Consider the following 15,614-nt stretch of genomic DNA (forward strand, 5'->3'; position numbering starts at 1 on the left):
TTCAGAGTAGAGAAAATAGTGGTGGTATTGCAGAAGTATTTTTATTGGCCGAAACTTCATCAAGATGTTGGGAAGTACATTAGATCCTGCATCGCCTATGCCATTTCCAAAAAGCCATCAAGAAGTAAGGCCTGCATACTCCTCTACCTACTCCTAGCTAGCCTTAGGAATCTGTCTCCATGGATTACATGTCAAGCGTTCCTTTTACTAAGCACAACAACGATTGCATTTTCGTGGTATTCGACAGATTCTCTGAGATGACCATCATGGTAACCTGCAAGAAGAGTATCACAGCAGAGGCCACTGCTAAGATCTTCTTTGAGTGAGTGTGGGTACACTTTGGGATCCCATAGTCCATTGTCTCAGATCGGGACAACAAATCCTTGAGTGAATTTTTGGTCTAGTCTCTGGTCGATGTTGGATACAAAACTTACTAAATCCACAACTTTCCATCCCCAAACTGATGGCCAAATAGAGGTTGTCAATAAGATGATTGTACACATTCTATGCATGTACAACTCAAAGCATTCACACATGTGAGATGGAAGTCTCTTAAGTCCAAAACAGCTACAGTAGAGCTCTCCATAGCTCAACATGACACAACCCCTTTCAGGTAGGGCTAGGATTTCAACCATTATGTCCCATTGATGTGGCCATACCATTTGCAGCCACTCAGGCAGATTCAACTCACATCCGGTTTGAAGCTGAAAGGGATAACAAATCCATTCAGAGGATTTAACATATTCGTTAGAAGGTCCATGAAATATTAGACAAAACCAATGCTAAGTACAAACAATGCCATGATCAGCATCGAGTGTCGCACAAGTTCCAGGTGGGTGACAAAGTTTGGCTACATTTGCAGAAGGAGTGCCTCATTGGACCCCATCGTAACCTTTGCCCGCTCCGATATGTACCATACACCATCACCAAGAATATTAGGGAAAATTCCTTTGAGCTCAACATCCCACCGTTCCTTAGTCTACACCCAATGTTCATTGTAGACCGCCTTCGGCCATACTTTCCACCATTGTTGGACACATCTGACATTGCAGAACAACTCACACCAACAGAGCTCAACCCAGACTGCATGGAACATGCCACAACTGATAAGATCATGGACACACAAATCAAGAACACTAGCCAGTAGAGGATACAACTATAGTGAGTTGTCAAAGCAGGCCAACTCCTTCACCAAGGCAAGTGGTTCACTAGGGACCAAGTACAACAGAAATTTCCTCACCTCATTGAGGCTCTGCATGTAATGGGGACCATTACTTCCTAAGGGGGGAGGAATGATCCATGTGGATATTGGTGGCCACCCACATATTCCACCTAGACCCTCTAGTTAGTTTCATCTATTTCCTTGTTTAGTTCAGCATTTACTATTTTTAGCAGTTTTTGGGTCCTTAACTTCCGGCGCAGTTTTGACCCCCTAAACAACGTTTTTTTGAGGTCTGCTGCAGGCCCATGGCCATCAGAGCGGGCCTGTGGAAAAACCTGTAGTACTCAGATATACCTTTCCAACAAGGTATCATATGCGCCAAAAAGAGATAATATGACCAAGTTACGACCCCGGGAAGTTGGCTGCCCAACTAACCCCAACGGGGCCCACAAAATCTTGGAATTACATCTCTTGGGGTTAGGGTTTTCTCATGTTTTTGAATAATAAATAGGCTCTTGAGCCTCATTGTAACACAGTTCAGTTGGCATGTAGCTGCCACATCTCCTCTTAGAGATAAGCTACCATCACCCGAGCTATCTTATTTCCATTCTATTTGTAAGCATAGTTCAATATTTTTATATTAATGAAATAATGTGTTTTTCTGCTACATCTCTGTATTTATGATTATATCTATAATTTTTTTCATTCCTGTTTAAGTTCAGATCAATTTAGGGGCCTCATTCCATGCCACACTTGATAGGAAACATTTTCATGGCTATGTTCAAGGAGATTTTGGACAGGTTCGTCTAGGTGATGATAAACCTTGTAAAATCGTTGGAATGGATAAGGATTTTATAAAGCAACAGAATGAAAACCAATAGCTATTGAAGGAGGTAAGGCATGTTCTAGGTTTGAATAAAAATCTAATTTCAACAGGGAAGTTGGGAGGTGAAATTTGTGTAACTACTTTTATAGACAAAACCTAGAAGGTCACTAAAGGAGCCCCGGTAATAACAAAAGGATAAAATATTGCTACATTGTACTTACACAATAGTATTTCTAATTTTGTTAATTAACCTACATAGGAGAAGATATGACACTATGGTATCACAAGCTCAGGCACATGAGTGAGAAGGGGATGCAGATTCTCCACTCAAGAAACTTCTTGTCAGGTTTGAAGCATGTTGATTTGGATTTTTGTGAAAATTGTGTTTATGGAAAAAAGAGAGAGTCAGATTTATCAGACTTGAGAAGGAAAAGAAGAGAAAAAGATTAGAGCTTGTGCACAAAGATGTATGGGGACTTGCTCAGGTATCATCTCTCGGTGGTTCTCACTATTATGTTACTTTATTGATGATGCATCTAGGAAACCTTGGATTTATTGTATTCGAAATAAATCTAATGTATTTGATACTTTCAGGAAATGGAAAGATTTGGTTGATAATGAGACATGAAAGAAGTTGAAGTGTGTCAGATCAAACAATGGAGGTGAATACTGCAGAAAAGAGTTTGATAACTATTGTTCAGAGCATGGAATTTGTAGAGAGAAGACAGTTCCAGGAACACCACAAGAAAATGATGTGTCAAAGGATGAACAAGACAATCATGGAGTGTGCAAGGTGCATGATATTGAATGCATGATTACACTTACAATTTTTGGTAGATGTTATAGATACTACTGTTTATCTAGTAAATAGAGGGCCTTCAAGTTCCTTGGATGGTGGTATTCCTGAGGAGGCATGGACATGTAAAAAGGTAAACTACTCATTTTTAAAGACTTTTGGTTGTGAAACCTTTGTCCACATCAATAAAAAAAATATAACAAAGCTTGAGGCAAAATCAAAGAAATGTACCTTTATTGGATATGGTGTAAATTATTTTGGTTGTCACTTATATGATTATGAAAATCACAAAATCATTAGGAGAAAATATGTCATAATCAATAAAAAGGTCATGTATAAGGATCAGATGCAGAGAAATAAACATGAAAAGAAAAACAAAGAATACATAGTGCATGATGAGATCATAGAAAAGGTAAAGGTGCTTGAAAATCAGAATGATCAACAACCACAACATCAACATCAACAACAACAAGAACATGCACCTCAAATACCTGAAACTGGTGTTAGAAGATTTACAGGGATAAGTAGACCATTTGAACAATACTCTCCTTCGTTATATTATGCATTTTTGATTGATTCTGGTGAACTGAAAAGATATGAAGAAGAAATGTAGGTAGAAACCAGGAAGAAGTGGGAGCAAGCCCTCGAAGAAGAGATGGACTCCTTGATGCATAACTAGACTTGGGACTTAGGCGAGTTTCCTGCAGGTAAAATAACATTGCATAAGAAATGGGTTTATAAGTTGAAGGAAGAAGATGGAGGTAAATAGAGGTATAAGGCTAGACTTGTGCTGAGGGGGTTTGCACAAAGGAAAGGTATAGACTTTGACGTAATTTTTTCTTCTATTGTCAAAATGACTTCAATTAGAACTATTTTAAGTATAGTGGTAGCAAAATATTTGCATCTTGAGTAGTTAGATGTAAAGACAACCTTTCTCCATGGGGATTTGGAGGAAGAAATATATATGCAACAACCAAAATCATATGAGGTCAAAGGGAAGGAGAAGTTAGAGTGAATATTGAAGAAGAGCTTGTATGGCTTAAAACATGATCCAAGGCAGTGGTATGTAAAATTTGATGGGTTTATGTCTGAACAAGGTTATACTAGATGTCACTCTAGCCATTGTGTTTATCTTAGAAAGCAAAATGATGGAAACTATATTATATTGTTATTGTATGTAGATGACATGTTTATTGCAGGGTCTAACATGTAGAAAATAAATGTGCTCAAAGGAAAACTGGAAAATTCATTTGCAATGAAGGATTTGGGTGCGACAAAACAAATCCTTGGTATGAGAATAAGTAGACAGAGGGAAAATCACAAATTAACATTTTCTCAGAGTGAGTACATAGAAAATGTGTTGGAAAGATTTAATATGCAGAATGAAAAACCAGTTAGTACACCTTTGGCTAGCCATTTAAAACTAAGTAAGGAGATGTATCCCAAGACTTAGGAGGAGATGGATGATATGTGTAAAGTTCCATATGCATCAGCAGTTGGAAGCTTAATGTATGCAATGGTCTACATAAGGCCTGATATTGCACATGCAGTGGGAATTGTAAGTAGGTATATGAACAATTTAGGAAAAGAGCATTGGATGGATGTAAAGTGGATTCTCAGGGATTTGAGAGGTACCACAAATCAAACATTATTCTTTGGTGGTCTAAACATTTCTCTATAGGGATATTTTGATGCAGATATCGTAGGTGATAAAGATAATAGGAGGAGCACCATATGGTATGTGTTTACTATAAGTGGAACAATTGTCAGTTGGGTTTCAAAATTGCAAAACATTGTTGCACTTTCAACAATGGAAGCAGAGTATGTTGATGATACATAGGATAGTAAATAAATGATTTGGTTACAAAGGTTTATGGATGAATTGGGAAAGAAGAAAGATATGGCCATGTTATACAGTGACAACTAGAGTGTCATTCATCTTGCAAAGAACTAAACATTTCATTCCAAGACTAAACATATACAACTCAAGTACCATTTCATATGGTCAGTGTTGGAAGATGAACAATTGAAGCTGGAAAAGATACACACAAGCCAAAATCCTGCATATATGATAATAAAAAATGTAATAAGGAAGAAACTGAGATTATTCTTAGTTTCAATTGGTCTTCAAGTAGGATGGTGAAGATCAGAAATAGTTAGGTCCAAGTGGAGTCATTATCCAACAAGTGAAGCAACGATGGGGTTTATATAATTAGTCTCCAAGTGGGATATTGTTGGGTGTGGAGGCTGATTATCTTCTTGATTGTTTAGAGGTTTTTTGTTTTAGCTGCATTGGATCCTTGTTCTAAACGGGGTAGAAACGCTGTCTGTTTAATCACCACCAGGGGGGTCCATGGGCGGTGGGGGGGGGGGGGGGGGGCGCTAAAAATAGATGAAAATTTGCCTTGTAAAATAGTGTAATTTTGTAGTCAATCTAGGTCATTCATTAGAAAGATGATCTGATGGTAGAATTTATGTTGATTTCGGGCTTTTTTTCCTTAGAAGGTAACCCTCAATTTATATGAGTGAATTATATTGCGATTGTGTATTATTATTCTGAGCAAGAAAGAGAGAAGAGATTGTGTGAGACTAAAGGTGAAATTACAATGAATCTGTTGTAGGTTGCATCTCTTCATTTTGCTAGATAATATAAAAGGAAGGTCTGGATGTTTCTTCATGGACATAGCCCAAATTTTGTGAACCACGTATGTTTGTGTCTCTTGTTTTATGCATTTCTATATTTGTGTTTCCACAATATTTTGTGTATTTCATTGCTCTGTTAATTAATTTCTAACAATACCTGCTAGATTTAAATCCTGGGTAGCATAATTTATCTCATGGTATCAATCCTTCTTTACAAGAATCAATACACACTACAAAGTCTTTATTTGGGTTAGCTAATTTTAAGATTGGAGCAGTAGTTAATAATTGCTTCAATTTTTGAAATTTGTCCTAATTTTTTTTATTCCAATCAAATTTAGTTCCCTTCTTCTGTAAATAAGTGACTGGGTATGCTAATTTGGAAAATCCCCCTTTGAACCTTCTATAATAACCTATGATTCCCATGAAATACTGTTGATGGTGTTGGAAATCCGTCAACCAAGGGGCTCTCCCCGATATGAATTCCCATCTAGACCTCACACCATTTGGTGTAGGAGTCCCATCCATTATAAAGGAACGATTTATGAATCCTCAAAGATCTGCCTTGGCTCTAGATGTCAACACAGGAAAGTGATGCAATGGGATCTTCAAACAACAAGCTAAGTGTGAAATGCAATTCTGTCCAGGTTATCTTACTGTAAAAGGGGGAAGAAAAGTGAGCCTCTAAGTGCGAGGTAATAGTACCAACTAGGAAGAGACACATGTGAACCAGGAAGGTCTGTCCAACATGCAACAAAATAGTCCACAGCGGATGCAACAATTGTTAAAACCAAAATACATGGAAAGATCTATCCACCATCCAATGTAATAGTCCACAAAGGATGTGACGATTGTTATAACCAATGAGCAAGAAATTTCTGTCTAATATCTTGCGAAGTAGTCCACAAGGATGAGATAATAGTGATAACCAATACAACATATTCGCAACATGATAAGCACTAAAACAACCGAAATAGTTCAACTATCTTAGTACATGTGAAACAAACATGGATTACAAATTCTCAAAGAATATTATTACAAACATCCATAAATCATGCATGGAAACTTCTGGCCTGATCAAGCTTCTGTATTAAGCAAAAGTTCCAAGACACATATTTACATCATACATCACTAGCCCTAGTAGTAGGACATTGGAGCCACTCCTCGCTCCCAAAAGAATTGATTGAACCTCTCTATGCTTTGTGGGAGGAGCCAAGGTGAAAAGTCCTTTGCTCATACAATGAGGGGGGTATATATAACCAAGGGTGATGCTTGACCCTTGTGACTCTTTGAATACCCTCATGATTGTTCAACTTCCTATGAATTTTCAACTGACATGGCTCTTCATATTCATGTGTGTCCATTGGACTTCCACTTTACATTAGATTTGATTTACAATAGGCATGGATCATAGTAGTGATGTGGCATTTGAAAACTCATGAAACGACTTGGAATGACACTGCTGACATGGACTAGCTTGCTAAGGTGGAAATGTCAAGCCGTTGTTGTTGCTGAGTGATAGATGTGTTCTTAGATACACTTTCTCTTCTCCTCCACATAGCTTGATGATGTGGGGTCTCCAATGATCTTTGTTCTTGAGAGGTGGTTGCATGCATGTGTTCCCTTTTCTCGTGCTTGAAAACATTCTTTGTCCATCCAGCTATAAGTGATTCTTCTAGCATGTTCGCTCATCCTTCTCTTTATTTGTTGTCTCACCTTGATCTAACAGTGTACCTGTTCCTGGAATTCACTATGATGGGATGAAATCAAATCCAAAAACTCCCTAGTCTAAGATGATGCACTGTTATCCATGTAGTGAGCCCGAGACAGGTGATAGGCTGGAAAAGAGAGCCTAATAGTTGTGCATTGCGCAGTTCTAGGTGACAGGGAGAGAGACTGGTCACTAAGACTGCGTAGAGCATAGCTCAGGCTTCATTGAGGAACTCCTCAGCATAATATTCATTGCCAGGAAAAATTGCATAGAAGCCACTAGGAGACAAGATTGTGTAGTTGAGACCATCAGTGGCTACTGTAAGATGGGACTTTGGGAGGTAGGTCTGCGAAATTTTCAGAGGAAAGGAAGGACTGGGTAGCAGAGGGGATTGGAGGAAATATCTGCACATTTTTTTAGATCATTAAGTCCCTTTTGAGGGAGGACATTAGGGAGACACTTTTGTGTAGTTCAGGTCAGGATAGGAGAGTCTACATTGCAATTGTGGGGATGAAGGTAGTCTGCTTAGCTTTGGAATTGCACAGTGAAACATCCCAGGGGGGCAGTGACTATGCACTATGCAGTTCCAAGAAGCAAGGTTGTTTCTCTAAAGGCTGAGACTGCACAGTGCATAGTTCAGTCGGGGTCCGGTGAAAGAGAGTTTACTGATCGGGAGGATTTTCAGAAAAATGGCTAAGTGTGGGAGGCAGGTGAACCTGTGAGGAACTTGAGATTGTGATCACACACTTATCATACTTCGACGACATGACAACATAGATGACCGAAACAACAAGACAATGCATTACCCTCTGTGATTCTGTCTAGAACAAAAAGTGACAAGTGCGACACTAGAGATAGGCCTTAGGATGACCATGACAACACTTGTGCGATAGTGCTTAAAAATTTGTGTATGAGTGTGACAGGTGTTTAGATGGCTAGGAAAACTTGTATACACAAAGACCAACCTTCGAGGTCACCAGAAAGGTTTGTAAACATGGCATAACAACCAAGCATGCCAAAAGGCAACAATTGATCCAACAAGGTAAAGGGAGCAAGTCACTTAGAGGAAACACGTGGAATGGATTTTAGTGCTTGAAACCATAAATGTCATTGAAGACATAATGATATGACAATGATAAGTGGTACTTCATACTACACTAAGAGGTGTATTTCAAAAATATGTGCTTTTTTTCCATACCTACCCTCCAAAGGGTTATGCATCAGATGGAGTCTTCATGTGGTCCCGATCTTCTATCATACCTTGGGCTCCGTGGTCTCCTTATCTCTCCTCAGCTCCTTAAGAGTCATCTACCATGTCATCCTTCTTAATGGCCACTAAGAGATAAAATAGCGTAGTTTAAGTGGGTAGTGGCTGTTGTGGGATAAGACCCTGGGAGGACACATTTGCGCAGTTTCAGGAGTGAAGGTGGACTAGGCAACTGAGATGTTTGAGGGTCAAAGCTGCATAGTTTCTGGAGACAGTGGGTTCCGGATAAGGGAAGGACACTGGAGGAAGCCATTGTGTAATTTTGGATGCCAAGGGAGGCTAGGATTTATATGCATTATGCAATTCCAATATGCAAGGTAAAAGATTGAGGGTTGCAGATGCCAAGTGCGCAATTCAGGAAAAATGGATGAGGATAGGTTGCTAGGAAACTTTGGAATTTGGCCAAGTGTTGGATCAGTGGAATTGATGTGAACAGTGATAGAACTTGACTACGATCATAGACTTGAACACTTAGTGATACAACATATACCATCCATAACATATAAAAACATACTTCGCTTAATGCAACAACCTTTGTGGTAGCTTACCACAACTGCGGCTTCAATGATAGAATTTAGGAGGATAAAGGTGACACTTGTGCAAGAGTGCATGAAATGAGTGTGAAACATGTCTATGTGATGAGAACAACCCATTATCAGAAACATTTCCCCTTGAAGCAACACAAGGTTCCCTTTTCTCGACAAGTGATAATCCCCATGCCCAAATATGACACATACTATATAAAGATAAAAGCGTGAACGACTCTTAAGATCAAAGAAGGGAGCTTGATATCATCAACTTACCAATAAGTGAATAAGAAATGATTGATCACAGGATCCACAGTAGGCTCCAAAATTCAAGTATAGGCCAAAATGTTGGAGGTTGTTGTAGCTGCTACAACACTTGGCGACACACTAGTTGAATTCCAACTTCTCTGTCTTGGTTCATTTTTAGTGTATGGCCTTGGTCCTTCAGGGATTATTGATTAATTATGTAGATTAATTTGGCTTCCCCAATTAGCCCATGGGAAGACATGGTCCCCTTTATACCTTCTCGGTTGAGCACAACATAAGATTCAACCAGATCATAGTGTTTCGAATTGGGAAGGGTAGTTTAGCTCGCGAGCTTAAGATTTTCAGAGTATAGTTTCTCATCTCTGGTTTTGCTCCACTGACAGTAGGCCTGGACAGTACCTCAATGGAGTCACGCATGAACACAAGAATTTCTCCACTACTAGCGATCTTGGATAGTACCCTGGTGGATTTTCCTGCTTCACCTCTCTACACAGGAAGTCTTTCTCTTATTTTGCCTTTTTTTTTTTTTTTTAAAGAGAACAGTGCATCGACACTTATTTAGTTTGGGGTAGAAGAGGGATCCTGAATTATTGAGAGTAGGATAGGTTGTTCCTTCAAAGAAGCATACAAAGATATCTAATTTAGGTTTTCTCATTTAGATTTCCCCTTCTCCATTTCTACTAGTCAGATAAGCTTGAAAATACCCAAGCAGAAAACTAAGTATAGGAATGAGGTTCCCATACTAGACACAGGTTCATGGTTGGACCAAAAATCTCCTAACAAATAGATCACAATTTCCATTAGAACATCATTGGCCAAAAGACACAACCAAATACAAGGAAGCCAGACCCAGGAATAGCCAAATGTTGAAGTATCACAAGACTCTTTGAACTTCAGCCACATACACACTCAAAAGCCACAAAGTAACAAGGCAAAACACTTATTCGCGTATGATGAAAACCAAAAGGAAAACTCAACAAGGAAGAAAATAAAGCAAAAAGAAAGGAAAACACAGAACTAGGAAACAAAATCAAAAGACAAGAGAAAAAAATGACTAAAGCAAACATGATGTAGAATGAGAACAAGGAATCGAGGAGAAACTACAAGGAATGAGTGCAAGGAAAGAAAACTAAGATGCAACTAATCCTACCCTATCCTAATAGCTAGAAGGTCAGGGTCACGTAAAATGAAATTTCCAGTGAAGCCACTGTGATTGTTCCTGACCTGCATCCACAAAGATATGAATGATTAAAACAGATATAAAGTAATGTGCAACAGGAGATACAAAACATTGAAACACTTGCACAAGAAACGAAAGGTCTTGCCTGTGGGCAGCAAGATGTTTCACAACCATTACTTTCATCCTATCCACATTCTTACCTTTTCGATGAATGCCATTTTTCAACAAACCTTGGAAGCCTCTTGTGAATGTGTCCTCGTCTACACCGAGTTGCTTAGCAAGCAGAGGAAGGATTGAAAATTGATGTTTGCAACGGAGCTTGCCAAGTAATATTGTTCCGTCCATGCAACGATTGGATCGTAAAATTCATGATGGCCACCTTGAAAGCCTCTTGATCTTTGAAAAGATGAATTTTTGATTCTAGAAGCAGGATCATGATGTGAATCTTGTAAGGGAAAATAGATTTGATTGCTCTCGACAGTCATGCCAAGATAGTGAGGACCTGTAATAACCATCAGCGAAGGTTGAAGTGCCTCACATGCTTGACATAAATATTAATAGAGAGATGTCAAACAATGAGGATCAAAGAGTGTAAAACAAAATTTCATTGGATATGCTGATGGGAAAATGATAAGTTGAATGAAAGTTACAAAAGACCAAGAATTGGTTAGATGAGTTGATTGAAACATAAGATTCGCAGTTTACAATACACAAAGAAAAATCAATTTGAACAATCTTGCGAATTCTCTGAGCAATCAAACCAAGTTCCTTGTGAGCCAGATATGATAGACCACCTTCTTCTTGCAACTAGTGACCCATTGTACAAGCATCATAGTCATCAAAGGAGTTTAAAATGGATGCTAGCACCACGAATGCATGAGACCAGTTGAGGCATGTGAATGGAGAAGAACTTGATTCATGTGACAACTTATGAATTCATTATCACTCAAGGAGATTTCTGGTGTGATGAGAGGACAAATTTGCAATACAAGATTCGCAAGAAGATCGAGGGACTGACCATTAATGGAGAAATTTGATAAGTATCATTCTTGTAGGAAAGATAATCTTTGAGATGATAAACTTCTCAATCCCATGACTTCATGAGAGACGGAAATTCCCAACCCGAGTTTGATGTGAGGGATTTTCATGAAGATGAATGAACTGTAACAAATTCTTGAATTCGGTCATACGTAAAATCTTGAAAATTCAAAATACCGCACTCGAAATACTAAGCATTTTTCACACGGAAACCCACATCAAGTGAAACCATGCAGATAGAAGGATTATGCGAAAGAAACCATATCTGATTTAGTTCAGGGGACTTACCAGAGTCATGAGATCCTGACATAACCATCAAGGGAAGTTGAAGTGCTTCAACTCCCTGGTAGGTCCTTGTTGGAGAGGTAAATCCCCTCTACGGATAGAGGTGATCCCTACTAGCCCAGAACGGGTCTAGCAACAATCAGTCAATGCTACTATGCAAGTTCCTAATTGCAAATAAAAGGTAGGCAATGAAAACCTACTTGGATTCCAACGCTAATGTTTGATGAAGAGACGTTGCTCTCGCTCCTTCGCTTTGGCTGGTCACGATCCTCCACGATCCTCGTGAGTAGACACCTGCACACACAAAGAGAAACACAAACACAAGCGTGAAATCTAATAAATGCAATTATACATCAGTCAGAAAGGACATAACTCGCATTAATCATTACAAAGACAAATGAGAGTGGAACCATAATAGTAGTAATCTATTATTAATCAATAACAGAGAGGAGTACAACCAAAGTTCTGACGTCGAATCCTTCTCAAGAGGGTCCAGCCAGCAAGTCTCTTAAGCATTCACCCTTGGAGGTAGATCTCCCAAGACAAAAACTCTCTCTCACACAAGTTTACACAAGAAAGCAACACTTCACAACCTTCCTTAAGCTCTCTAACAATCCCACACTTGTCACACCAACTACCTATCAAATTCACACACTAGCAGCAGCACTCTAAGCACTATCAATTCCACACTGTCAAAAACCAGCTGCTCATGGGAATGGTAGAGGCTTAAATAGGAGAAGGAGTCTCCATGAATGGTGGGAGGATGAGCTTATCTCCAAGGAAGGTGGCTCAAATGATGAAACAGACATGCCAGAGAAAGGAGGGCGACATTTACAAGGCCAACAAACAGGTCTGGAGTCATCTGGAAGGCCGGCTGTTAGAACAAACTCGCCCAAACAAGATCAGCGCGGGTGTATAACTGCACTAGAGCGCTGACATCACATCTGAATAACAGGGAAGGTTATGTCAGCGCGACCCAATATGAATAGAAGATGCGTTGGTTCATGAAATTCGACTAGCACGGGAAACATGTGTGCTTCCGCGCTGGTAGCGCATCCGTTGTATTATGAGGCACGAGTCAGCGCGGTTATTTTAATAACAGTCGCGATGATGGGAAAAACTTTGGCAAAGTGGGTCATTTGGCAACATTAGAGAGCATGAGCATGATTAATTTGAACTCATGACACAGTAGGGATACTGACAGGGAGACAGTGACAAATTACTGTGTAACAGTCCTGAAACTTTCTAGGATTGTAGCATCACATTTTGAAGCTTGAACCAGACCATGCATGGTTTAAGGGTGGTTGTTGTTGCTAATTTCAAAACTTCTCACTAGATGGCAACCATCTCTATCACAAGTCTCACCAGAACTTTCAACTTGAATAATCAGATTACTCAATTGGAGAGGCTCTTATGATAATGCATTCAAGGATAAATGAATTGGTGAGATCTCATGTGAAAACTGATTTGAAGAGTTGTCTTCATGCAAAATAAGACATGATGAGGCGTGGGAAGAGTTTTCTATGATTTTAGTGTTTCAATTTCATCATGGGCAACCTCACCATCTTGTGTCAATCAAGGAGATAACTCATCGGATGAAGAAAAAAAAGAACATGGAGTATCCTCGTGTTGGCTTTGTGGGCCCTGACCCAGGTTCAACGTTAGTTAGCTAAACAAATCCCTACACTACTGGCCCTTTCGACATCAGCCCACAGAGTGCAGAATGAAGTCTCACTCGAAGTAGTATGGGGGGATGCTGGAACCAAGTTTCCGCACCCTGATATGGTCGTGATGTCGGTTTATACCCCCTGCTCCTGCCATCGCGTAGGTCACTAAGCCTTCGGGATTATCGATCTACCCTCTATCCCGCCCTTTAGTGCCTTCGCGATGGTGTACGATTGACCTTCGCGCAACCCTAACCAGCGGTTCAGGTACTTTCGTGCTTCTATAATGATGTATTGTATATGTTCCAAAGTTATCTCAAGTTTCTACTTATTCTACCAATCAATTATAGTTATCGTCACGTAAAATAATATTGTTACTTGTGTTCAATTAATAGATATAATCACATACATTCGCACATCAAATAAACATTATAAAAAAACCCAGATCGTAACGCAATATAATCAGATGCATTAACAGAGACTTAATACACAGTAATTGCAGAATACTTCTCTTTATTCATATCTTCGAGTTTAATACATACTCTATCCACCCTGCACACACAACTGTAGGGGTCTACGCACTTAGCTGTGGACTTCTACCCTAGGCCTCTGTGCACTCAGCTGTAGAGCCTCTACCTATGCTAAGACCCAAGAACACTTAGACTTCTCCACTCTACCTTGCTATTTCCTTCCTAGCTCTTCTCCTTAGAGCGAGCTTACTTAGCTCCTTTTTATACAATCCCATGGTTCGCCGACTATGGGTAGATCTTTACAACCGACTTGACACTTTACAAAATAAGGGAGGACAACCCTTTATGACTCTTGACACTTTCGCGCTCCGTGACCACAAAATGCGGAGAATTTACAAAATTGTCCAAAACATGGGCTTTTAGCCCCAAAACTACTCTTTGGGGAACCCGTTCCCAACAGGCAAGGTGACAATGCATGATGTTCCTTTCACTTTGTCATAGCACAGCTGCAGTTCTCGTGCTTCTGTCTCCAGCCTCTATACATTAGGATCTTCTTGCAAACTGGTTTAGACCTCAAACGATTGTTCAAACAACCTTGTGTAGTCTTCTACTTCACTATCTATTGCCGCTATCGCCTCTGTGATAGTGGTTGCGCACTGCTCCTTTACTTCCTTCGGAGTTGAAGGCTGGGCCTTTAACTGCAATTCTGTAATCTGGAGGTTCAGCTCCAGTTGAACCTTGGCCTACTCTGTGCGAGCGTCGCGCACCCCCGTAGCAAGTTTATGGACCTGTTCATCTACCTCCACATCCTCAGGAATGCCCAATTCAGGGACAATTCGGCAGGCTTCGTTCACAGCCTTAATCATGCGTTCATTTGTGTTAGTAAGTTCCACCATGGCAGTGAGGTCGGTGTCTCGCTGTAGGGCCATTTGCACATTATTGATCTTCTTCTCACTGATTAATTACAAAGAAAGCTATTCGTGGGCCCTCAGTTCCATGATCACCCCATCCTGAAGTAGGTGGAGCACCTCGCCAAGAAGCATGCCAAGTTCAACCCTACTCCCTTGAGGGAACTGACAGCAGGCCTGTTAGCTTCGATCTCTATGGTCAGTGCTCCCTCTTGCAACACTATCGCTCAGGAGTCCTTCACGTGCAGCATCCCGATGAATTTTGAAGTACTGATGGTGAGGATGGTGGACGCCTCACTGGTTTGTGATGCACAGATCTGCAGCTCATGCAGCCTTGTGTGGATGGTCCCCAATACTTGCTACTGCTGCTGCTCGAACTACTGTAGTACCTCCACGGTGACATCCCGCACCGTATCTCCAATGTCATTCAAATCTCCCTCTGTTAGGGTGATTGGGTCCAGCGATGTCTTACTGGCCTTGGATTTCTTCTGCAGCCCAACTTTTTCCTGTCCTCTTGGATGCTTGATACGAAATGACGCCTTCTGCGGGTCCGCTACGTGCTACTATGTCTGCTCGTCTATTTCTTCCTCTATTTCAGGCGAGGGTGACCTCACACCTTTGTCAGAGCCATGCTCTACTCCACCTGCTGTTTGGCATCGTGCTTTGCCTGGGCCTTGTCATCGACCTCCTTCCTCCTCTTCTTGGCCAGCTATAAGATCTTGAGCTTGGCATCCTCCTTTTTGCACTGCACGATAGACTTGCTCGATCCCATCGTCGATTCTAAGGCGGTGCGCCACTCTCTCAGCCAATGATCAAGAATTGCATCGATCGTGCATCCATTGCCAAGTAAGGCAAGTCATGCCACTTCTGCTC

Source organism: Pinus tabuliformis, chromosome 2_2 (genome assembly GCF_031772625.1).
Source record: "Pinus tabuliformis cultivar Carrire ecotype Pingquan chromosome 2_2, CPIR1, whole genome shotgun sequence".
Lineage (NCBI taxonomy): Eukaryota > Viridiplantae > Streptophyta > Pinopsida > Pinales > Pinaceae > Pinus > Pinus tabuliformis.